The sequence below is a fragment of the Phacochoerus africanus genome, chromosome X (genome assembly GCF_016906955.1).
Source record: "Phacochoerus africanus isolate WHEZ1 chromosome X, ROS_Pafr_v1, whole genome shotgun sequence".
In the NCBI taxonomy this organism is placed as follows: domain Eukaryota; kingdom Metazoa; phylum Chordata; class Mammalia; order Artiodactyla; family Suidae; genus Phacochoerus; species Phacochoerus africanus.
In genome coordinates this window covers 81,204,895-81,231,086 of record NC_062560.1, presented here as the reverse complement: position 1 = coordinate 81,231,086, position 26,192 = coordinate 81,204,895, and the positions used below count along the sequence as shown (strand labels likewise).

General features: G+C 35.3%; 1 pseudogene; it reads right to left on the bottom strand.

The window, feature by feature from the left end:
* Positions 1-19,632: 19,632 nt before the first annotated feature.
* Positions 19,633-26,192, bottom strand: part of LOC125118076 (transcription initiation factor TFIID subunit 13-like) — a 105,413-nt pseudogene continuing 98,853 nt past the window's right edge.

Here is a 26,192-nt window from a genome sequence, read left to right as displayed (position 1 = left end):
CTTGGGAAAATTTTTTTTTCTGGAAATGGATAGTAGTAATGGCTTGTAACACTGTGAAAGTAATATCACAGTTATAAATAGTTAAAGGGGTAAATTTTATGTCGGGTATATTTTACCACAACAGTTATACCATAATTATTTTTATTTTACTATATGTCCATGTAAATATGATAATACACCATATAGCCTGAATCTTTAAGAATGATAGTTTTTTCTATATAGTTTATAAAGGAACAGACTTCTTGGAGTTCTGATTGTGGCTTATGGGTAACAAACCTGACTAGTATCCATGAGGATGGTAGTTCAATCCCTGGCCCCACTAAGGGGGTTAAGAAACCGTGGGAGTTCCCGTCATGGCTCAGTGGTTAATGAATCCAACTAGGGACCATGAGGTTGCGGGTTCGATCCATGGCCTCGCTCAGTGGTTTAAGGATCCAGCGTTGCTGTGAGCTGTGGTGTAGGTTGCAGACACGGCTTGGATCCTGCATTGCTGTGGCTCTGGAGTAGGCTGGCGGCTACAGCTCTGATTGGACCCCTAGCCTGGGAACCTCCATATGCCACAGGTGCGGCCCTGGAAAAAGACAAAAAAACAAACAAACAAAAAAAATAATTCGGCATTGCTATGAGCTGTGGCGTAGGTCACAGACACAGCTCAATCTGGTGTTGCTGTGGCTATGGCGTAGGCTAGCAGCTGCAGCTCTGATTCAACCCCTAACCCAGGAACTTCCATATGCTCCAGATGCAGTCCTAAGGAAACAAAACAAAACAAAACAAAAAGAGAGTTTTTCATACTCAGTTCTAAAATATCACGTTCTCAAATTAGAAAATTTCTGAAACAATTTTCTTTGATTTCCTATCTTTTTTTTTTATAAAGGGAACTGCATTTTACATACTTTCACTTGGTATCTTCTTAGTTAAAAAAAAATTCTTCCTTGGTCATGACCATCAGAATAAAGTTTAAAGAGTATGACCTCTATTGCTCTCCTTGTTAATTTTCTTTAAAAGATATTTATGTAAAAAAGGAAACTTTCTTTTGTCCTGTCAGAAAACCAACCGTTTGGAACCAGTATCCTGTCTGAGTAATTATTTGTGTGTGATTTACCAAAAGCAGGATATCTTCCTTTTGAAAATATGATATCAAAAACAACAGAATAGATAGTGTATTTAGCATATGCTTGGGCTGCAGAAGGGAGTTTGGACAAATGAGCAATCGTTGGAAAGAACAGACTGACTTTTGTCTCCTAGATGGTTCCTCGAATTTCTTCTACCCTCTCTAGGCAATGTTATAAGCATCCTCAATTACAGTGATATTCAGTAGTTCCTAGAGAATTCACCTGTTAATATTTATCACACAAGCTTTCTCGAAACATTTGTAATCTAACATGAACAAAGCAACCCGTCATTGATTATTAATTATTTCCCATTTTTGGATTTTTCTTGTGGAATTCTTTGAGTTTCAGATGCATTACCTTATTAAAATTAAGAGGAGTTTCTCATTCTGAATCATGATTTGGGGAAAGCAATTTTTTTTTTGTCTTTTGTTTTTTAAGGCCGCACCTGCAGCATATGGAGGTTCCCAGGCTAGGGGTCTAATCGGAGCTGCAACAGCCAGCCTATGCCAGAGCCACAGCAATGCCAGATCTAGGTCGTGTCTGTGACCTACACCACAGATCATGGTAACGCCAGATCCTTAACCCACCGAGTGAGGCCAGGGATCGAACCCGCAACCTCATGGTTCCTAGTCGGATTCGTTTCCTCTGTGCCATGACTGGAACTCTGGGAAAAGTAATTTTTTTTTTAATGGGGCAAGGTGATAACCTCTGAAGAAGGCCTCAAAAATAAAAATGAACTGAAATACAAAGCTTTATAGAGGAATTCGCATTGTGCTAAGTTCTAATGAACCTAGTATCCATGAGGATGTGGGTTTGATTCCTAGCCTAGCTCAGTGGGTTAAGTATCTGGTGTTGCTGTGAGCTGTAGTGTAGGTCACAGACACAGCTTGGATCTTGCATTGCTGTGGCTGTGGTGTAGGCAGGCAGTTGTATCTCCTATTTGACCCCTAGCCTGGGAACTTCCATATGCCACACATATGCGGCACTAAAAAAGCAAAATACAAAACCAAAAACAAAACAAAGCACATAAACAAAAACAGAGATTAATAATAGTAAATAGATTATCATCGGTGAAGTGAATAATGGATATGAATTTGTACTGGGAAACAATGAAGTTAGCATCTCATACTAGAGAGGAAAAAGCTGTAGAATCTCATTGACCTTTGGAGTGAGCAACAACACATGAATGTTCTTGTGATTTGTTGTGTTTTTAAGTTATTAGTGGAAAAATTAATCTGATTGATTTGTCCATGGTATTAAAGAGAGAAAACAGCACAATAGGAGTTATAATGAAAAATGAAGATGGAACAGAGAAAATGTTCTAACACATGCATCTGCAGAGAAAGATGGCAATCACAAATCTAGTTAAAACATTCTATAAATATTGTTCATGATATTTTCACTGCCTTTTCTTAATTCATTATTGAATACTTTTTAAGTTGTTTTCTATTGTAAAGGCTGGTTTTCACGTTTTTATCAAATGCAAAACAGAGCATGCTTTCCTGCCCAGGATGTCAGAATATGTATTTAGAATGCTAGATTAACTTGTACTACTTAAAAAAATAATTAGCAAAGTGATATACTTTGGCACACCAATTAAGAAAAGAGCGTTTTCTGAACCTCTGCCTGGAAGGGGGGACAGCTCTTACTTAGGGAAATAATGAAATTTTTCAGTTTCATATTTGAGTGCTTTCCAATGTTCCATTTGAATGATTTCAACTTGATCAATAAATGAGACTGTGATGCAAAGGAAACTACCATACAAATTTCAAACTTAGAGAAGCTTGTAGTACAACAAATGCAAACAAATTTAGATAGAAAAAAGGACACTTGACAGATTCTGGTATAGTTTCTGCAGGGTAATTTTAACTTTCCTCTCTGACTGCTCTTTAAATTGTAAACTTTCTGAAAGCCCCATTGTGACAGTTCTATTCATCAACATGATTATTTAAAGAAAATCTTTCTGTGCACAATAAAACCAGGAAAGAATGGACAGTGAGTGTAATTTACTTTCCTTTTGAAAAAATTATTACCTGTTAAAACAAATGCAACCCAGAAATGAATGTCTATTGTATTACTTTTTAAAACAATGACCCCATTTATCACTAATAGTACAGAGAATATCTATGGAGATAATTAATATAATACAATGGAAATTTATCATTTTTTGATAATTAAATCTTTTTTTGAGGGTATCACATTGAGGTAATAAATTTTTCTTACACATACATGTATACATTCTTTTCTCTCATATTACGTGTTCCATCATAAGTGACTGGACATACTTCCCAGTGCTACACAGCAGGATATCATTGCTAATCCATTCCATAGGCAATAGCTTGTACCTATTAACCCAAAGCTTCCAAGCCACACCAATACCTCCCCCTCCCCCTTGGCAACCACAAGTCTATTCTCCAAGCCCATGATTTTCTTTTCTGTGGGAAGGTTCATTTGCGCCATATATTAGTTTCAAGATATAAGTGATATCTTACGGTATTTGTCTTTCTCTTTCTGACTTACTTCACTCAGTATGAGAGTCTCTATTTCCACCTATGTTGCTGCCAGAGACATCATTTTGTTCTTTTTCATGGCTGAGTAGTATTCCATTGTGTATATACAGCAAATCTTCCTAATCCAATCATCTATCAATGGACATTTGGGATAATTCCATGTCTTGGCTATTGTGAATAGAGCTGCAATGAACATGCGGGTGCATGTGTCTTTTTAAAGGAGCATTTTGTCTGGATATATGCCCAAGAGTGGGATTGCTGGGTCATATAGTAGTTCTATGTAGAGTTTTCTAAGATACCGCCATACTGTTCTCCATAGTGGCTCTACCAGCTTACATTCCCACCAAGAGTGCAGGAGGGTTCACTTTTCTCCACACCCCCTCCAGCATTTGTTATTTGTGGACTTATTAATGATGGCCATTCTGACTGGTGTGAGGTGGTGTTTCATGGTAGTTTTGATTGGCATTTCACCAATAATCAGGGATGCTGAGCATTCTTTCAAGTGCTTGTTGGCCATCTATATCTTCCTTGGAAAAATGTCCGTTCAGGTTTTTTGACTATTTTTCAATTGGGTTGTTGGCTTTTTTGCTGTTGAGTTGTATCAGTTGCTTGTATATTCTAGAGATTAAGCCCTTGTCAGTTGCATCATTTAAAACTATTTTCTCCCATTCTGTAAGTTGTCTTTTTGGTTTCTTTTTGGTTTCCTTTGCTGTGCAAAACTTGTCAGTTTGATTAGGTCCCATTGGTTTACTTTTGCTTTTATTTCTGTTGCTTTGGAAGACTGACCTGAGAAAAGGTTCATAAGGTTGAATTCAGAGTATGTTTTGCCTATGTTCTCTTTTAGGAGTTTGATGGTGTCTTGGCTTACATTTAAGTCTTTCAGCCATTTTGAGTTTATTTTTGTGCATGGTGTCAGCGTGTGTTCTAGTTTCATGGATTTGCATGTAGCTGTCCAGGTTTCCCAGCAATACTTGCTGAAAAGACTTTCTTTTTCCCATTTTATGTTCTTGCCTCCTTTGTCCAAGATTAATTGACCATAGGTGTCGGGGTTTATTTCTGGGTTCTCTATTCTGTTCCGGTGGTCGGTCTGTCTGTTTTGGTACCAGTACCACACTGTCCTGATGACTGTGGCTTTGTAATATTGCCTGAAGGCTGGGAGAGTTATGCCTCCTGCTTGTTTTTTGTTTCTCAGGATTGCTTTGGCAATTCTGGATCTTCTGTGGTTCCATATAAATTTGTGGCTTGTTTGTTATAGTTCTGTGAAAATTGTCATGGGTAATTTGATAGGGATTGCATTGAATCTGTAGCTTGCTTTAGGTAGTATGGCCATTTTTCCAATATTAATTTTTCCAAACCAGGAGCTTGGAATATCTTTCCCTTTCATTACACCTTCTTTCAATTCCTTGATTAATGTTTTAGAGATCTAAGTCTTTCACCTCCTTAGGTGTATTCCCAGGTATTTGAATTTTGGGGGTGCAATTTTAAAAGGTATAATATTTTTGTATTCCTTTTCTAATATTTCATTGTGAGTATACAGAAATGTGACTGATTTCTGAATGTTAATCTTTTTTTTTTGTTGTTGTTGTTGTTGCTATTTCTTGGGCCGCTCCCACGGCATATGGAGATTCCCAGGCTAGGGGTTGAATCGGAGCTGTAGCTCCCGGCCTACGCCAGAGCCACAGCAACACGGGATCCGAGCCACGTCTGCAACCTACACCACAGCTCACGGCAACGCCGGATCATTAACCCACTGAGCAAGGGCAGGGACCGAACCCGCAACCTCATGGTTCCTAGTTGGATTCGTTAACCACTGTGCCACGACGGGAACTCCTGAATGTTCATCTTATATCCTGCTACTTTGCTGAATTTATTAATCAGTTCAAGTGGTTTTGAGGTTGAGTCCTTAGGGTTTTCTATGTATAGTATCATGTCGTCTGCATACAGTGACAGTTTTACCTCTTCTCTTCCTGTTTGGATGCCTTTTACTACTTTTGTCTAATTGCTGTGGCTAGGACTTCCAGTACTATGTTGAAAAATATTGGTGAGAGTGGGCATCCTTGTCTTGTTCCAGATTTTAGTGGGAAGGCTTTCAGCTATTCTCCATTGAGTATTATATTTGCTGTGGGTTTGTCATAAATGGCTTTGATTATGCTGAGGAATGTTGCCTCTATACCTACCCACTTTAGAAAGAGTTTTTATCATGAATGGATGCTGGACATTGTCAAATGTTTTTTCTGCATCTATTGAGATGATCATGTGGTTTTTTACTTTTCTTTTGTTAATGTGGTGTACGATGTTGATAGATGTGCATATGCTGAGCCATCCTTGTGAACCTGAGATGAATCCCACCTGGTCGTCGTGTATGATCTTTTTCATATGTTGTTGGATTTCAGTTGGCTTAAACTTTGTTGAGAATTGTTGCGTCTATATTTTTCAAAGATATTGGCTGATAGTTTTCTTTTTTGGTGGTATCTTTGTCTGGTTTTGGAATTAGGGTGATAGTGGCATCATAGAATGTCTTTAGCAGTGTTCCTTCTTTAAACTTTTGGAAACATTTAAGCAGGATGGATAAAAGTTCCTCTCTGTATATTTGTTAGAACTTGGCTGTGTAGCCAACTGGTCCTGGACTTTTATTTGTAGGGAGTGTTTTTATGACATATTCAATTTCATTTCTAGTGATTGGTCTGTTCAGTTGATCTATTTCTTCTTGATTCAGTTTTGGCAGGCTGTAACTCTCTAGAAACATGTCCATTTCTTCTAGGGTGTCAAATTTGTTGGCATACAATTGTTCATAGTATTCTCTCATGTTTTTTTTGTATTTCTGTAGTATCCATTGTGACTTAATTTTCATTTATTATTTTGTTTATGTGGGTTTTTCTCTCTTGGTGATTCTAGCCAGAGGTTTGTCAATTTTGTTTACCTTTTCAAAGAACCAGCTCTTCGTTTTATTGAATTCTTGTATTGTTTTTTAAACCTCTATTTTATTGATTTCCTCTTTGATTTTTATGATTTCCTTCCTTCTTCTGACTTTAAGTTTTTCTTGTTCTTCTTTTTCTAATTCATTTAGGTGGTGGGTTAAGTTGTAAATTTGAGATTTTTCTTCTTTTTTGAGGAAGCCCTGTATTGCTATGAACTTCCCTCCAAGCACTGCTTTTGCAGCATCCCATAGATTTTGACTGGTTGTGTCTTCATTATCATTTGTCTCAAGGTATTTTTGAATTTCCTTCTTGATTTCTTCATTGACCTATGGGTTTTTTAGTAGCGTGTTGTTTAGTCTCCATGTTGTAAGTTTTTGCTCATTTATTTTCCTGTGGTTGATTTCTAGTTTCATGCCATTGTGGTCAGAGAAGCTACTTGAAATAATTTCTATGCTCTTAAGTTTGTTTGAGGTTGGCTTTGTGTCCCAGTATGTGATCAATTCTTGAGAATGTTCCGTGTGCACTTGAAAAGAATGTATATTTTGATTTTTTTGGAATTAATTCCTGAAAATGTTGATTAAGTCTAACTTTTCTATTGTTTCCTTTAGGATCTCTATTGCTTTATTGATTTTCTGTCTATAGAGGATCTGTCCATTGATGTGAGTGGGGTGTGAAAGTCTCCCATCAATTTCTCCTCTTATGTCTGTTAATACTTGCTATATGTATCAGAGTGCTCCTATATTTTGGCATATATATTGATGATTGTAATATCCTCTTCTTGAAGGGATCCTTTAACCATTAAATATGCCCTTCTTTGTCTTTCTTTACGGCCTTTGTTTTAAAGTCTATTTTGTCTGATATGAGTATCGTAACTCTTGCTTTCCTGTCTTGTCCATTGGCATGTAATCTCTTTTTCCATCCCCTCACTTTCAATCTATATGTGTCCTTTGCCCTAATGTGAGTTTCTTGTAGGCAGCAGATTGAAGGTTTTTGCTTTTTTATCCAATCAGCCACTCTGTTACTTTGATTGGAGCATTTACTCCATTGACATTTAAGGTGATTATTCATAGATGTTTATTTATTTCCATTTTAAACCTTATTTTCCAGTTGTTTCTTTGTTTCTCTTTTCTTCTTTTCTTTTGTTGGCTGGATGGTTTCCTTTTATGCTTAAGTACTTTTCTTTTCCATTTTTGTGAGTGTAATGTTTGGTTTTGATTTGTGGTTGCCCTGTTTTTTAAGTATGTTAACCCCTTCCTATATCTGCTTGCTTTAGCCTGAGTCATATAGGCTCAAACACATCATTAAAATAGAAAATGGATCTATTTTTTCTTATTTACCTTGACAACATTGTATGATTTTGATGTCTTTTTTTTTTTTTTTGGTCCTTTCTAGGGCCACTCCTGCGGCATATGGAGGTTCCCAGGCTAGGGGTCCAATTGGAGCTGTAGCCACTGGCCTACACAAGAGCCACAGCAATGCCGAATCCGAGCTGTGTCTGCAACCTACACCACAGCTCACAGCAATGCCGGATCCTTAACCCATGGAATGAGGCCAGGTATCAAACCAGCAACCTCATGGTTCCTAGTCGGATTCGTTAATCACTGTGCCACAATAGGAACTCCTGATATCTTTATTTTTTAACATTCATGTTTATATATGTATGCTGGCTTATTTATGTGACTGCTTTCCAATTGTGGTTTCTTCCATCCTAGTTCTTTCTCTTTTTTTTTTTTTCATTTTTAATTTAGAGAAGCCCTTTCAGTATTTCTTTTAGAATGGGTTTCATATTGCTTTACTCTTTTAGCTTTTGTTTGTTAGAGAAATTCTTTATTTTCCCTTCCATTTTAAATGATATTTTTGCTAGATAGAGTATTTTAGGTTGCATATTTTTCCTTTCAGTGCTTTAAATATATCTTGCCACTACCTCCTGGCCTCTAGTGTTTCTGTAGAGAAATCAGCTGATAGCCTTATGGGGGGTTCCCTTATAATTAATGCTTTGCTTTTCTCTTGCTGCCTTTAGAAGTCTCTCTTTAACTTTTGCCATTTTTGTTATAATATGTCTTGGTGTGGGTCTATTTGGGTTCAACTTGTTTGGGGCCCTCTGTGCTTCCTGTATATTGAAGTCAGTATCCTTTAGATTTGGAAAGTTTTCAGCCATAATTTCTTCAAATATATTTTCAATCCCCTTTTCTTTTTGTTCTCCTTCTGGAATGCCTATTATGCATAGATTGGCCCACTTTATATTATCCCATAGGGTTCATCTTTCATGCTTTCCATTGCTTTCATGTTTTTCCATTTGGTTTTCTGTCTGCTGTCCTGTTTGGGTGATTTCCATTATTCTATCTTCCACATCACTAATTCATTCCTATGCATTATTCATTCTGGTCTTTATTGCCTTTAACTCTGTTTGTATCTCTGCAAATGAATTTTCTACTTTTTCTTGGCTCCTCCTTGTATTTTCTGGTTCATTTCTGAGGGAATCTGCATCACTGTTCATATCTTCTCTTAGTTCCTTCAGTATTTTCACTACTTCCCTTTTAAACTCAAATTCTGTCAGACTGCAGAGGTCTGTTTCATTGTTGATTGCTTTAGGTGAATTCTCCTGTTGCTTTAACTGGGAATGGTTTTTGTGCTTCTTCTTCTTGCTTGTGTTTTTCTTTTTCTGTGAATTTGGGGAAGCCAAACTGTAGTTTGGCACAGTCCAGGGCGGGCCAGCAAGCAAGCAGCTTTCCATGCAGGGGGGTGGGGGAGCGCAGTGGACCAGTGAGCAGCTTCCTGTGGCAGGGAGACCCAGAGCATGGTGGGCGGTGAGTGGCTTCCCACTGGCAGGGTGCCTGGTCTGTGTTAGATGGCAAGTGGCATCTTGCTGCAAGGGGCGCTGCACTAGGGACACTCTGCCTTCTGCAAACCAGCAGGCAAGCCTGCACACTGGGGCACAAGGAGTTTTCTATGGCAGCCCACCCCTCCTCTCCCCTCCCCAACAATGGTGCCTTGTCTCTCCTGTGGGTTTGGGACTCCTCCTGGGTTCCCTATGCTGTGTCTTTTCACTCCCCAGCCCTTAGCATACTGCTCCCTAGCCCCTTAGGCTGTCTCCACATTGCCAACCCCAGACTGCTCACAGAGACTGACCTCCAGAGCCTACATTTCAGCACCCAGCCCCCACCCAAGCATCTCAGGCTGTGGTGTCTGTGCCAATGGTTCAGATGATCTGTGTGTCTCTCACTCTACTTTTCAGATCTCAGTCCTGCTGCTGCACTTTTTCAGCATCTTGGAGATCCCTCTGACTTGGCTGATCTTTCCGTTGGTTAGGTGGCTTCCCAGGGTGTTGTTCCCATTCTCCTTCACAGCTCCCTATTGGGAAAGCTAGTCCCATCCTTATTCTTTTTCTCTCTATCTTTTTTTTCTTTTGTTTTACCCAGTTATGTCAAGAGTTTCTTGCCCTTTTTGGAAGTTTAAGTTCTTCTGTCAGCATTCAGTTGATGTTCTATGTGAGCCGTTTTACATGTAGATTTTTTTTATGTGTTTGTGGGAAAGGTTGAGCATGTCCTCTTACTCTTCTGCTATCTTGCCTCCTCTGATAATTAAATCTTTTATTTAGTAAAGTGGCTGTAGATGGAAATGCCAACTAGTTGGTATTCAGTCCTAACATGGTTTTCAATTTTTGTTATTGGATGTAGATAATTAAAAATAAGCTAGAAAATAAGAAAATTAAATTATTTGCTTGACTACACCACATTTTATATGTCTTCCTTTGGGAAGAAGGTTAATTGAAAAGCTTAACTTGTTCTTTATTCCCACCACAGTCATTACTGAGACATATAACTAGCAACATTTTATCTAATTAATAACCTAGATGAGCAGATAAAACTATTGCAGGGAATGTGGTTTTTATGTATAAAACATAATTTTTTAATTCATTTAGTTTTCTTTATACTAATACCCTTAAATCTCAATTGGCACTTCAGAGCTATTAAATAATCTGTCATCAAACAAAATGACAAACCATGTGGGTCTTAGATCACATTCTCACTGGACAGGATGCTACTTGTACATCTGCTTCTCTTATGATCAGTTAATCTTGTTGAAATTAAAATGCCTGCATATGGAGACAGAAACACTCATAGTCCGTACTAGAAAACTGCTTTTGTTGACATCATAGGAGGAATGATCCAAGAATGTTAGATCTTGGTAGGTGATTGTACTAACTGGTTGTATTATTATTAATACAAAGTCTCAGACATATGGTAGATGCTGTATGAATAAAAAGATTGAAGTGGTTCCATTTTCAAAGATAATTCTGGTTATATTGTGAGCACACTTTAATTCTGGCTTACTTATGAGGGGAAGATGGTTCAATTGTATAGATTTACAAAGAGCTCAATTGAATTGAAAGGGAGGTTATCACAACTTGAGCTAGTTCTACCTCACCAAATGATAGGTTAAATCCTTAGTGAGTTTAAGACAGAAAGATGTCACATGAAGTTCCGTCATTGTGAGTGTAATGAAAGAGAAGTTGTTCTTGGAGTTTCTGTTGTGGCTCAGCAGCTTAAGCATCTGACTAGTATTCATGAGGATGCAGGTTCAATCCCTGGCTTTGCTCAGTGGGTTAAGGATCTGGCGTTGTGGCAAACTGTGCTGTAGGTCACAGGTGTGGGTCAGATGCGGTGTTGCTGTGGCTGTGGCATATGCCTACAGCCCTGCAGCTGTAGCTGCAGCTCTGATTCCACCCCTAGCCTGGGAACTTCCATATGCTTCAGCTATGGCCCTAAAAAGAAAAAAAAAGAGAGAGAGAGAGAAGTTGTTCTTAAAATGTTAGTTTATTGTAGTATGTTCTAGGAGTTATTTATTCCTAAAATGTTTTGTACGATTGGTATATCTAAGTCCTTTACCCTTAAAGGCAGAAGTGTCCCATGAGTAAAGCCATGAGGATCGAAAACTTTAGAACTATATTTAGGGTGGTGGTGAACATAGCCCTCTACATGATTCTCCTTATCTGAGCATAATTAGATTTGAATTTTAAATATTGTCAAATGTCAAATTGGGTTATTAATGACATCCTAAGGCCCTGATTTTAGTTGTAATTATTTTGGGCTAGCCTAAAAGCAGTAAGTTTTCCCAGGGAGGCCCTTCTAATAAAATCCCCACTTATTAGGTTACCTTGATTATTCTTCCTTAAATATTGAAATAATATCTCTGCTTCCCAACTCCACTATAGAGGGAATGATACCTGACACAGATTATCATATGATTTTTACACAAGGTAAATTTCTTCTCATTCACATTTTTTACAGCTTTGTTGAGTTATACTTCAAATACCGCATAATACACTCCTTTAAGGTATACAATTTAATAATTTTAGTGTTTAAAAAGTGTGTGCAACATATCAAGATCTGATCATGTTGAGCATATCTCCGTGTGACTTTTGTCCTTTTGTAGATATTCTGTGAAAAAATATCTATTCAAACCCTTTGCCATATTTTAATTGGGTTATTTGCTATTTTGCTAGTGAGTCACAAGGGTTCTTTATATATTCTCTATAAAAGTCCTTTATAAGGTAAGTGACTTGTGAATATTTTCTCACATTATCTGAGTTGTCTTATATTTCTTGATGTTATTCTTTAAGGCATAAAGGTCTTAACTTGGATAAAGCTTTGTCATGAGTCTTGAAATCAAGAGGTGAGTGCCCCAACTCCTTTAATTCCTTTTTAAGGTTATTTTGAAATCTCTGGGTTCATTATATTTTCATAGAAATCTTTGAATCAGCTTGTCAATTTCTTTTAAGAAAAGATAACTGGAATTTTGATAGGATGAATCTGAAGACTAATTTGTAGAGTTCTTCCATCTTGGCAATATTAAGCCTCCTTATATATGATCATGGGACATTTTATTATTCACGGTACTCCAGAGAAACAGATTGTGTGTGTATGTGTGTGTGTGTGTATTCTTCCCTTTAATGTACAATACCATAAATACTATGATGTAAAATTAACAATACCTAAATCTTATGATATAAAATCATGTATCTTATGTTACATAATTTAGGGAATAAGAGAGGAAAGAAAACAAGGACATATTATACACACATACACATATTTATAGTAAAATGCTTTCATCTTTACACTTTTGAATATGATGTTAGCTGTGGGCTTAACATACATAGCTTTTATTATGTTGAGATATGTTCCCTCTATACCCACTTTCTGGAGAGATTTTATCATTTATGGATGTTGAATTTTGTCTGAAGTTTTTTATTCATCTATTGAGATGATTATATGATTTTTATATTGTTCAGTGTGTTAACATGATATATCACATTGATTGATTTGTGCATACTGAACCATGACTGCATCCCTGATATCAATTCCACTTGATCATGGTATATAATCCTTTTAATGTATTGTTGCATTTGGTTTTGAATATTTTGTTGAGCATTTTTGCATGTATATTCATCAGTGTTATTGACCTGTCATTTTCTTTTTTACAGTATCTTTGTCTGGTTTTGGTATCACAGTAAGGCTTGTCTCATAGAAAGAGTTTAGAAGCATTTATTTCTCTGCAATTTTTTGGAATCATTTGAGAAGAAACACAAAAATGCATAGGCTTAAAAATGCGCTAGTAAACAACCAATGGGTCTATGAAGAAATAAAAAAAAATCAATACCTGGAGGCAAATCAAAATGGAACCATGATGATTCAAAACATGTGGGACACAGCAAAAGCAGTGAAAAGATGAAAGCATTTCCTCTAAGATCAAGAATAATGTATGGATGCCCACTTTTGCCACTTTTGTTCAGTGTAATATTGGAAGTCCTAGCCACAAAAATCAGACAAGAAAAAGAAATAAAAGAAATCCAAATCAAAAGGGAAGAAATAAAACTTTCACTGTTTTGCAGACAACATGACACTACATGGAGAAAACCCTAAAGATGCTACCAAATAAACTACTAGAGCTCATCAATGAATTCCATAAAGTTGAAGGATACAAAATTAATATATACAGATGTGTTGAATTTCTATGACTAAAATGAACTATCATAAAGAGAAATTAAGGGACTGATTCACAGCCATATCAAAAAAATAAAATAAAATACCAAGGAATAAACTTACCTAAGGGTGTAAAAGACTTGTACTTAGAAAGCTATAAGACACTGATGAAAGAAATGGAAGATAACAGGAAGGAATGGAAATATGCAACATATTCATGAATTGAAAGAATTAATATTGTTATAATGACAGTACTACTCAAAACAATCTACAGATTCAATGCAATCCCTATCAAAATATTAATGGCGTTTTCCCCAGAACTAGAATAAATAATTTTAAAATTTCTACGGAAACACAAAAGACCACAAACAACCAAAACGATATTCATTAAAGAGAAAGAAAACATTAGGGAGTTCCCTTGTGGAACAGTGGGTTAAGGATCCAGTGTTGTCACTGCTGTGGCTTGGGTTGCTGCTATAGTACGGATTCAATCCCTGGCCTGGGAACTTCCACATGCCATGAGTGTGGCCCAAAAAAATATTATAATGATCACACTCCCTGAGTTCAGACTATATTACAACACTACAGTAATCAATAGAGCATGGCACTGGCACAAACACAGACCCAAAGATCAATGGAACAGAATACAGATCCCCTCACCCCAGAAAAACCCATACACTTATGGTCAATTAGTCTACAACAAAGGAAGCAAGGATGGAGTTCCTGTTTTGTCTCAGCAGTAACAAACCTGACTAGCATCCATAAGGATGCAGGTTCGATCTCTGGCCCCACTCAGTGGGTTAAAGATCCAGTGTTGCCATGAGCTGTGGTGTAGGTTGCAGACACAGCTCAGATCTGGCATTGCTGTGGCTGTGGCATAGGTCAGTGGCTACCACTCCAATTCAACCCCTGGCCTGGAAACTTCCACATGCCACAGTGTGGCCCTAAAACACACACACCACACACACACACACACACACACACACACACAAAAGGAAGCAAGGATATATAATGGAGAGAAGACAGTCTCTTTAATAAGCAATGCTGGAAAAACTACACAGCTACCTATAAATAAAATTAGAATTTCTCACATCATATAAGAAAATAAACTCAAAATAGATTAAAGACCTAAAAGTAAGACCTGAAACCATAAAACATCTAGAGGAAAATATAGCCAGAACACTCTTTCTCATAAATTGTGTGAATATTCATAAATTATGAATATATATTTATTCATAAACTTACCTAAAGGTGTAAAAGACATATATATGTGAATGATTTGTCTCATGAGGCAGAGCAAACAGAAACAAAAATAAATGAATGGGATCTAATTAAACTTAGAATCTTGGCACAGGAAAGGAAATCATCAACAAAACAAAAAGACAATCTTTAAATGGAAGAAAATATTTACAAAAAATATGAATGATAAGGGGTTAACATCCAAAATAAATAAACAACCTATACAACTCAATATTAAAAGAAAGCAAACAACGTGATTAATAAATGGGCAGAAATCCTGAGTAGACATTTTTCCAACAAGAACATACAGATGGCCAATAAGAACATAAAAAGATGCTCAATAATCATTAGAGTAATGAAAATCAAAACCGCAATGATTTGTCTGTTAGAATGAACATTTTACATCTGTTAGAATGAATATCATCAAAAAGAAGAACACAAATAACAAATGTTGGTGAAGTTGTGGAGAAAAGGGAATCCTAGTACACTGTTGCTGAGAATGTAAGTTGTTATAGCCACTATGGAGAACAATATAGAGGTTCCTCAAAAAATTAAAAACAGAACTACCATATGATCCAGTAATTCTAATCCTGGGCGTATATTTTAGAAAATGAAAACACTTTTCAAAAAGACATATGTACCCCAATGTTCACAGCAGCATTATTTACAATAGCGAAGATACGGAAGTAACCTAGGTATCCATACATAGGTGAATGAATAAAGAAGATGTAGTATGTATACACACACACACACACACACACACACACACACACACACCAGAACAGTCCTCAGCCATAAAAAAGAATTAAATTTTGCCATTTGATGCTACATGGCTGAGCTTGGGGGGCATTATACTAAGTAAAATAAGTCACATTGACACAGACAAATACTTCATGATATCACTTATATATGGAATCTAAGAAATGCAACTAACACTCATATTCAATTCATCCTTTTTCTTAAGAGGTGAATTGGTATTATATTTGCAACCAGTGTGAACACAGTAGACTCTTGAGATAAATTATCCATGACAGCAGTACTCTGTAGAATTTGGGATGATCCTCATGAAAATCTTTAATTTAAAGCATTAAGAAAACAGAATTTTAGAAGCCCAAATTCATGTGCTTTGGAAAAATATCTTTGTCCTTATCTAAAATATGCATATTAGATTGAGATTAAATATCATTTTTTGAGAACTCAAAAATTCTTTATAGTGATTGTTTCTTGGTAGTTTTAAAATATCAGATATTTCTGCTTTGTTCTGAAGATGAAAAGATTTTTAAAGAAACTACAATAGACAATTCTCTTACACTTAAAGAATACATAATCTTCAGAATATTTATTGTTTTATGCATATAAATACAGATATGTGTATGCGTGTAGATATACCTATACTACACTTGATCTTGGCCAAAAGGCCAAGAAGTGATGGATATATAATTATAAACTAGATATGTCTGTCCATTTTGGGAGAGCAAGTCTTCACCAATATGCCGCCATTTCAGCTGCCACAACCCTAATACACAAATTTAAGTATTTAAAGCATCTGCAATATTAGTAACTATTCATAATTTAAATGGTTCTGTTAATAACATGGCAAATCTGAAATATTGCTCTTTAGTGAAATTACTAAAATGTTAAGATCAGCAATATTGCCATTAGAAAATATTACTTTAATAAAAGTAAGCATAGATGAAGCAATTATTTGACCTAAAATAGAAACTGCTTTCAATATTTATCACTACTATTCTTAAGATTTTATAGTTTTCAATTTACAAACCTAAGTTTAAGATGATATGCTGAATTTCAGTGCCTCAAAATTTTCATACACTGGTTAATTTTCACATGTTCAACTTAGTTTTTCACTGTTGTAATACAACTGATTGTACTACTAATGAAGATCTGAATGCAAGCATTTAAAAAACATTGGTTACTGCACTAATGCGTTTTAGACCACTAGTATGCAAATTCACTGATTTTTAAGTTAGCTTTCCCACTACATAACAAGATGTTTCTCAATATTTTCTTAACTCATTTTATTGTTCTATGTGAATAGCAATAGTATATAAAGATGCAAAAGCCATCAACTGATCCAGAGAAGAGATAAAGCTTCTTGTGTGCAGAAAAAAAATTTCATACTCTGCTTCCATTAGTGATTTTACTGCAATGTTAATTTAAATAGAGAACTGGGACAGCATGCTTTATGAGCCCAACCACAGGGGACTCCCTTAATAACATCTTCCAGATTACCTTTGCTCCCTGAACATCCTCCCAACTACCACTAGAAGACCTGTATTTGAAAATAGAAAAATGATAAGAAGTTTAGTAAGTTTGATGATGGCCATGACTATATTGGATCACCAGCAATTTTCAGATTAGAATGGCTGAAGGAGTAAGTAGAAGATGAATAAAAGAACACATTTGATCAAACATGGTAAATGTAATCTTCATTTATGGGAAGTAAAAACAGAAGGAAGCTGATATATGGGAAAACAGAGATGTCAATGGACTAGAGGTCCTTACAAGTTCAGAGAAAAGATAAAATATCAATAGTAAAGTTAAGATTTATAAAGGAAAGAGGTTACCTATTGTAGTTTCATATTTGTTTAGTCCTAGAAGTGGCCATGGGGGAGTGTAGCTGAGGTGGGGTGGAAATCCATATGATCACAGACAGCTAGAACAAGGAAGTGGTTTGAGACAGAGATGACAGTCTGGTAAATAAAAACACAATTAAAAAATATACTAGCACATTCCTCTGTGGAAGAACTAAAATCACAGAAGCATTAAGCATACAGTGAAACATTGACTTGTTTTTCTAGTTAAGGTAAATGTATTATAATTTTCACATCTTCTTTTGATGCACAAATGAATCAGAATCCTCTCATCTTTTCCTAGCTTTAACTATGTCACCATCAATGATGACAACTATGAAAAAGGCAATGATTTGAATGTATATTCATGTTGGAATATATTGGTTAGCAAGGTGATAACTTATAATATAAACCCCCTAAGTCAGTTATATCAACTACTTTAGGTAGTTTACTCTACTTGTAAGTCTATACATAGTTCCTAGCCTTGGAACCTTAGGCTTTTTAATTAAAAGATATCAGTTTGACTTAAAATTGCAAGATTTATGTTAAGGTGGTTATATGTTCCAATCAAATTTTGAATGAGAGTAATTTTTAGGATATGTGGAAATATCACATATTTAAAAATTCTTAGGATACTTATCAACCCAAGTAACTAGATAATTTAATCATGTTTTCTGATTCATCATTTTCTCATTTGTTCACCATGAATTTTGTTGTGTTATGATGACAATTCTCAGGAAAAAATTAGGAAATAGTAACATGTTTCTACAAAAAAAAATATCTGTTTGAATGACTGGTACCTTTATTCTAGTACCAGATCCTATTTTATCTAACCATACAATAATTAACATTAAAGCTTAATTTTATTATTTGCAAAATGAAGTAATTTGACATATGGAATAACCTCTGGCATCCCAATGACTCAAAATTTCTGAGAACACCTCTCATTTATTCCACTTTTGCCACAAACATGGCTACCAAATATTGCCCACCATGGCATCCTATGTTCAAGATGTTTATTGTCCCTTCCTTTCTTCTAAGATCAGAGGATGGAGAATGTGGATAATGTTATTTCTTTAGGACTGAGCTCCATTACTAAATATCTTCAAGTCAGAGTATGTACATAACTACCTTAATATAATGCCAACATTTTAAGGACATGATTTTTACACATACCTCATTTATTTGACTGATAATAAATTGACTGCCTTTTTTACAGGCAAATGTTAGCAACTGTTTTCCATTCCATTCTCTTGCAGGTCACTGAAGACTCAAGGAACAGCCTGATTTTATTCTGTGATATAATACATTTAAAACCAAAGTGAAATGTAGGAAGTCTTTCTTCTCTCAGGACAGAAATTTGGAAAATACTCTGTATAAGGTGTCTCAGCAATGAACTGTATGTTCCTCTTAACAGACAGAAAATGAGAAGCCCTTACCATAGCTACTTTTAGCAAAAATGATAGATCCATTCACAAAACTCCTCTAATTTTAGAGGCTAATAGTATCTATGAATTTAAGGAAGATATAAGCTACCTATTAATAATTTAGAATTATTATATCAATAATTATATCAAAGGCAAATGTTAGATTTGGGCCATTTTTTGGCTTCAACAAGTGCTTCAATTTGTGAGTGAATCTAACAATAACAGGATGTATGTGAAATTTTGCATCTGATATTTCACAAAAGTTAGCTTTGGGCAAAAAAATGAATAAGATTTTTTTTTCTTTTTTTAAACATATTTGGGAAGTAAACAATTGAGGTACACTTAAGGAAACTAGAAATTTGGAATTATTTTATAATTCACAAAAGCATTTTTAAGATAGCTGAATGGGAGATGATCATGGTCAATGATGCTATCAACTTTTAGAAATAAAGAGGCTGGAATTTTTTAAGTGATGTTTGTCTAAAAATATTTTTTTCTATTTATAGCTATTCTTGTCCATTCTCATAAAGACAAAAACTGTCTAAATAAATATGGGCTGTAAGACAGCTAGTATGGTATTTTGTTTAGCAATGTATCCTTGTATATAGACATTTAAAATATTTCATAATTAAATGAAGAAGAAAAAAAGAAACAAAGAAATGAATGCTAATTTTCTGGAGGACTTACTTGGAATATACATAGACTTTTTTTTTTACTCTAAAATCAAAGACATGAAAAAACTTTTATTCATATTTCATTTACATGGTTAGAGATCAGGACCTTACTATAGAAAATAGTTACTATATACGATTGTTCCAGAAAATAAGGAAGCTTCAGAAATTATAAAAGGGATCAAGATCCATAGTAGGTTTTCATCAATGCTTTTCTAGTTTCAATTCTTCATTCATAGTAAACAAGACTCTAACCTCAGCAAACTTCCCTGGATCCTTTCCAATAAAGAAGATGGTATCTTTAACTTGTACTTGACCTTGTCTTCCAGTTGATGGTACCTTGTATCATTTCAGTGATGAACTCTTTGACAAGGCCTTCAAGAATATCCCCCGGCTCAGTATTAGGATTCTGATCATCCCCAAATCCTTATATTGTATGTTGTAATTCTTTAAAAAAAAAAAAAAGTCTTTTACCAGGTTAACTTCTGCACCCCCTCCACTTTCTTTATTTTCTTCCTCAAAGATGGGGTTATCTTCCGTATCTTCTCTGTTTCTATTTCATTGATTTCTTCTCTGATCTTTATGATTTCTTTCCTTCTACTAACTTTAGGTCTTGTCTGTTCTCTCTCGAGCTGCTTTAGATGTAAAGTTAGCTTGTTTATTTGGGCTTTTTCTTGTTTCCTGAAGTGGGCTTGTATTGCTATAAACTTTCCTCTTAGAATGGCTTTTGATACATCCCATAGGTTTTGGAGTGTCGTATCTTCATTGTCATTTGCCGCTAGGTATTTTTTAATTTCCTCTTTGATTTCTTCAGTGATCCATTGGTTGTTGAATAGCATGTTGTTGAGTCTCCACGTGTTTGTGTTTTTTGCAGTTATTTTCTGGTTGTTGATTTCTGGTTGTATAGCATGGTGGTCGGAAGAGATGCTTGATGTGGTTTCAATTTTCTTAAAGTTACTGAGGTTGGATTTGTAGCCCAGGATATGATCAGTCTTAGAGAATGTTCCATGTGCACTTGAGAAGAATGTGTATTCTGTTGCTTTTGGACAAAATGTCCTACAAATATCTATTAAGTCCATCTGGTTCAATGCTTCATTCAGGGCCTGTGTTTCCTTATTGATTTTCTGTCTGGATGATCTGTCCATTGCTGTAAGTGGGGTGTTAAAGTCCCCCACTATGATTGTGTTATTGTCAATTTGTACTCTTAAGGTTGTTAGCAGTTGCCTTATATATTGTGGTGAACCTGTGTTGGGTGCATAGATATTTAAAATTGTTATATCATCTTCATGGATTGATCCTTTGATCATTATGTAATGACCTTCTTTGTCCCTTAAAATATTCTTCATTTTAAAGTCTATTTTGTCTGATATGAGTATTGCTACTCCTGGTTTCTTTGGATCCCCGTTTGCATGAAATATTTTCTTCCATCCTCTCACTTTCAATTTGTATGTGTCCCTAGAAGTGAAGTGGGTCTCTTGAATACAGCATATATATGGGTCTTGATTTTGTATCCATTCAGCCAGTCTATGTCTTTTGGTGGGCGTTTAGTCCATTAACATCTAAGGTAATTATTGATATGTATGTTCTTATTGCCATTTTATTAATTACTTTGGATTTGTTTTTGCTGCTCTTTTTCAGAATATACACAGACTTGATATAATAAGGCCATTAGTGGATAAAGGATATTAGTGAAAAAAAATGTTGAAATCCAAATAAAGTTTGTAGTTCATTAACAGTCAGGCACCAATGTTAATTTCTTAGTTTTGGCAAATGTACCATGGTTATATAAGATGCTAACATTAAGGGGACATGGGTGAAAGGTATAGAAAAACTCTATCTTTCCATCCTTTCTGTATGTCTAAATTTATTTAAAAATAAAAAGTTTAATATTAAAAACAATCGAGTTATTTCTTGCCTTAAAAAGTTTAAATGTTCACTAGAAACATATAAGTTAGGAAATAATAGGTGTTTTAATATCCAGGCAGTCTTCGCTTTATATGATAGTATGGAACTCTAAAAATTGCTGTAAGCTGAAACCATGGTGAACAACTTTAATAATTAATGAGAAAATTTCGAATTGTTCTGTGACCTCACTCATGTTTTTTCAAAACATAAAAACTCTCTTACTATTAATTATAAGTGTATAGGGGAATAAAAATAGTGAAACTAATATTTATTTCAATGTCATTTAAAACATTAGAAACATTGAGAATTGAGGTTTTTAAATCTTTGTAAAAAATTATCGAGTGTTTTACTTGTGCTTGCCTCCTTCTGGTATATCCAGTGATATAGAGAGAGCATCTTTTCTATGCTTTTGTGAATTGTCTGCTCCTTTCTAAGTTTAGATCAGCTTCCAAAATTTTACCTTCGTGCTCTGGATGTTTGAAATACTTCTTAGAGTTCCTTTAATGCTAAGTTTTGGCTGATGTAATTCCTCTGGGTCATTTTCATCCTTTTGGTTTGCTCATTTATATCAGTTAAGTTCCCCTTCGCTAAGTTCTTAACAGCTACGTTTCTAGAGCTTCCTGTGAAGTGGCAGTGTTAACACACTCATAGTCCGTTATTTGTTCTATAACTGCATTTATATTTGACTTTAACTTCACTTCAGTGTTATCACTTTTTGTTTGCTGCACTTGCTTATTTATTGGCCAATTCTATCCTCCTTTATTGTCTATTTTTGTAGACTGCCACAGGGTTTATCATTGGGATCCAGGAGCCAACATAACTACATGCTTTGCTGCTATGGACAGTGAGAAATCTCAAGACTTTGAAAGAAGTGATGTGTTTTGTCACTGATCATAACATGCCTCTGTTATTTATGTAGTGATTTGTGGACCAAAAAGCTAGCTGTAAAGTTTGTACTCAATGCAATTACATTTAACATATCATGGTAAAACACAAAAACCTATACAATAATTTTAATAGCAGCATTTTTAATAATAAACAAATGGGTAAACAACCAGAATGTCCATCTGTTGATGAATGGATGTAAAAAATAAGGTATTTCAACACAATGTAACATTGTTTGCAGTAAAATTAATGCATTCTGATACATGATGCAACATGAATGAATACTGAAAAACATGTTAAAGGAAGTGAGACAGTCACAAAGGACCATAGTAAGCAAATTATATATATATATATATATATATATATATATATATATATATATATATGAGAGAGAGAGAGAGAGAGAGAGAAAGAGAGAGAGACGGGGAAAATAGATTAGTGATTACCTATGATTGGGGAGTTTGGAAGAAATAAGGAGTGAATGCTAATGGATAAAGAGTTTCTTTTTGTTATGATGAAGATGTTCTAAAACTAGATTGTGGTGAGGGCTGTACACCTTTGTGAATATTCTAAAAAAACATTTAATAATACATTGTAAATGAACAAATTATATGGCATGTGAATTATATCTCAATAAAGCTACACATATAGACTCACACTGCCGTAGCAGAAATTTGTGCACACAAGAACTCTGGGAAGCTATTTACTGAACAAAAACAAACTCGTGGACATAGAGAACAGACTGAAGTTTTTGTAAGAGATGGTATGTCTGTATGAGTTTGGTCATAAAGGAGAGAAAGAATGAACACTAGGAATGAGTTAGAAGAAATGCAGGATGAAGGTTTTGGTTGGAGAGCTGAAGCAATTAGAACTTAAGGTTGTGAGTACTTGTAGTTTCGGTCGCAGTAAGAGGAATTAAGAATTGAAAAAAATCATTGTTCCATTGCCTTGATTTCAGGCAAACATGTATGGCAATCAGGTTATATCTAAAGAATATGATTCTTATACCTAAATACTTGGCCTATTATAAATCCTTGTATAGAAATATCAATCAATTCACTTTTAGTTGGTATTACCTTAGCTTAACTCTTAGGAAAAGACAACTGAGGTATAGGAAAGGTTGGTATTTTAATATTATAGAAATATCTGGAGTTCCCATCATGGCACAGAGGAAATGAATCCAACTAGGAACTATAAGGTTGTGGGTTCGATCCCTGGCCTCATTCAGTGGGTTAAGGATCTGGCATTGCTGTGAGCTGTGGTGTAGGTTACAGACGTGGCTTGGATCCTGCATTGCTGTGGCTGTGGCATAGGCTGGCAGCTGTAACTCTGATTGGACCCCGAGCCTGGGAACCTCCATATGCTGTGAGTGTAGCCCTAAAAAGCAAAAATAAATAAATAAATATATATATATATATATATATATATATATATATATATATATATCTTATTTAGTTAGATGTCCTTCAACACTTTTCATTTTTTTCTTTATTTTTTTGCCACTGATTTTATTTTTTATTTTTTTAATTACTCAATGAATTTTATTACATGTTTTCTTAATAGAGTAATACACTGCACTGTAAAAAAACTGGCATTCATTTCCTTCGAGAGGTCTGTGCCTTTATCACAGGTAGTCCATAGATCAGTTTACATAAAAATCTTTGAAATCTTTAACTGGCTAGTCAATGACTTTCTTCATTTTAATGTTTAGCCATGAAAAATGATTTTTGTCTCATATACTGATAGATGAATCTCTAGGTGAAAAATACTGAGGGTTTTATGTCAGCAATATACTTTTTTGTACTTGGAAGACCATGGAGATTAAATTTCTTATGATAATACATTTTTAAATGAAACTTATCCTATAATAAAACTTGCTACTGACTAAACTAAAAATGTCTTTTTTCCCTAAATATTAAAAGTCGAATGAGAGACAGCTGAAGAGACTATTAGAAGGATGAGTTATGAAAATAATTTACTTCACAACAAAATTTACCTTTGCCCTTGTTTCTTAAAATGAGGAGAAAACTATCTAAAATTCCACTTCAAAAACTAAAACATATCAGAAAAAAAAAATACACGTCAGGCATGGAAAACATGTCAGTTTATATAGTTTGTATCTGTGAAGGAGCTTATATTTTATTTTGTTCTTTTCTAATTTTTCATAATTTTTTTTTTTGCTTTTTGTGTTTTCTAGGGCCGCACTCGCAGCATATGGTGGTTCCCAGACTAGGGGTCTAATCAGAGCTGTAGCCACCAGCCTACGCCAGAGCCACAGCAACTCAGGATCCAAGCCGTATATGCAACCTATACCACAGCTCAGGGCAACACCAGATCCTCATCCCACTGAGCGAGGCCAGGCATTGAACCTGCAACCCCATGGTCCCTAGTCAGATTTGTTAACCATTGCACCATGAAAGGAACTCTGGTTTCAAAAATTATTAAAGTTCTTTTTTTAAAATTACTTTGTTCTAGTTATCAATGCTACATAGCAAAATACCTCAAAACTCAGTGGCTTGAAACAACATGTTCACTTTTTTCTTATGAATACTCAATTTGGTCAGGGCTTGGTAGGGACGACTCATTTCTTTTTTTACGTGGCATTAGCTAGGTCATCTTCACAGGAACTGAGTGGAAGACCCTTTTCCAAGTTGGATCATAAATATTATGACAAGCTGATGGTGATTGTTGATTCCTTTCTATGTAGCTCTGTAAAGCAGATTTGGCTTCTCCACATTGTAGTCTGTAGGTTCCAAGAGAAAGCATCTTAAGACACGACATGTGGAAACTAGGTTTCTTAAGGCTTTAGCCCACAAAATGGCAAAGTATCACTATGGCTATATTCTGCTAGTCAAGCACACACAGAATTCAAATTTAAGGAGAGCAGACATAGATACCACATTTCTTTGGCAGAGTTCCAAAGAATTTTATAGCTATGTTTCAAAAACACCACATGGAAAAAATATAGGAAAAAATAGAAACTGCCTATGAAGTGAGCTCTTACAGATTACTTTCCCATGGAAAATGTTTTCCATTTTATCTTAAAAATCACATATCCAGGGTTTAGCTAAGCTACTCTGTGCTATTGTCACCAATAAATAAATAATCAATAAATCTAATCTATTTGGCCAAGCAGCTTGCAGGGACTTTAAACTGACATGAGCCCTTTCATGGAAGCATATGCCTTATACAGAAACCTAGAGTCACAGGCAACTATGTTCTTTTTAAGCCACAGCAGAGACAACACCATGTCCTTTACACACTGAGCCACCATGGAACCCAGATAAGTTGTTAATATTACTTTCCCCAAAGCTCAACAATTACCCTGCCTCTCAGCACCTGTATGCCTTATGTGCCCCTTACATAAGAACCACATAGGGATCACTCAAATCCTGCTCTTTGGGTTTGAACTGACCAATCCAGCCCTAACCCAAGAATATCAAAGCGTTCCACCCATGGACCTTAATAAAAGTATGTGCACTCTACCATGATGCTCCCATGTGGCTCCTTGAGGAGCTTACTTACTTACTTCAGGGCCTGCAAATAATAAACTTACTTCAGGGCCTGCAAATAATAAACTTCTATTTCCATTTCTCTTGTGGTCTTTTGTTGAACCTCAGCTCAGCATTTGGCACTCTATGCTCCTTTAAATAAATGTGAATTTAACAACCAGAGTTATAAGCTAGTTTATTTTTATGTAATTTACTCTTAGTTTGTAGTGACATATTTCTAAGTGTAAATAACCTCAAACTATGTAGATACCAATATACTATCAAATATTATTATATTCTCTAATGGTTAATGTAGTAAATTAGTTCAAGTCAAAGTAAAATTTAAATGTGACAGTTACTTCATGAGGATCTGTTCATACAGAAGGACTAGGTGGCACAATTTGAGGAGTGCCCAAGGTACAGACTGCTTAACATATGGTACTCTGTCCCAAACTCTGAA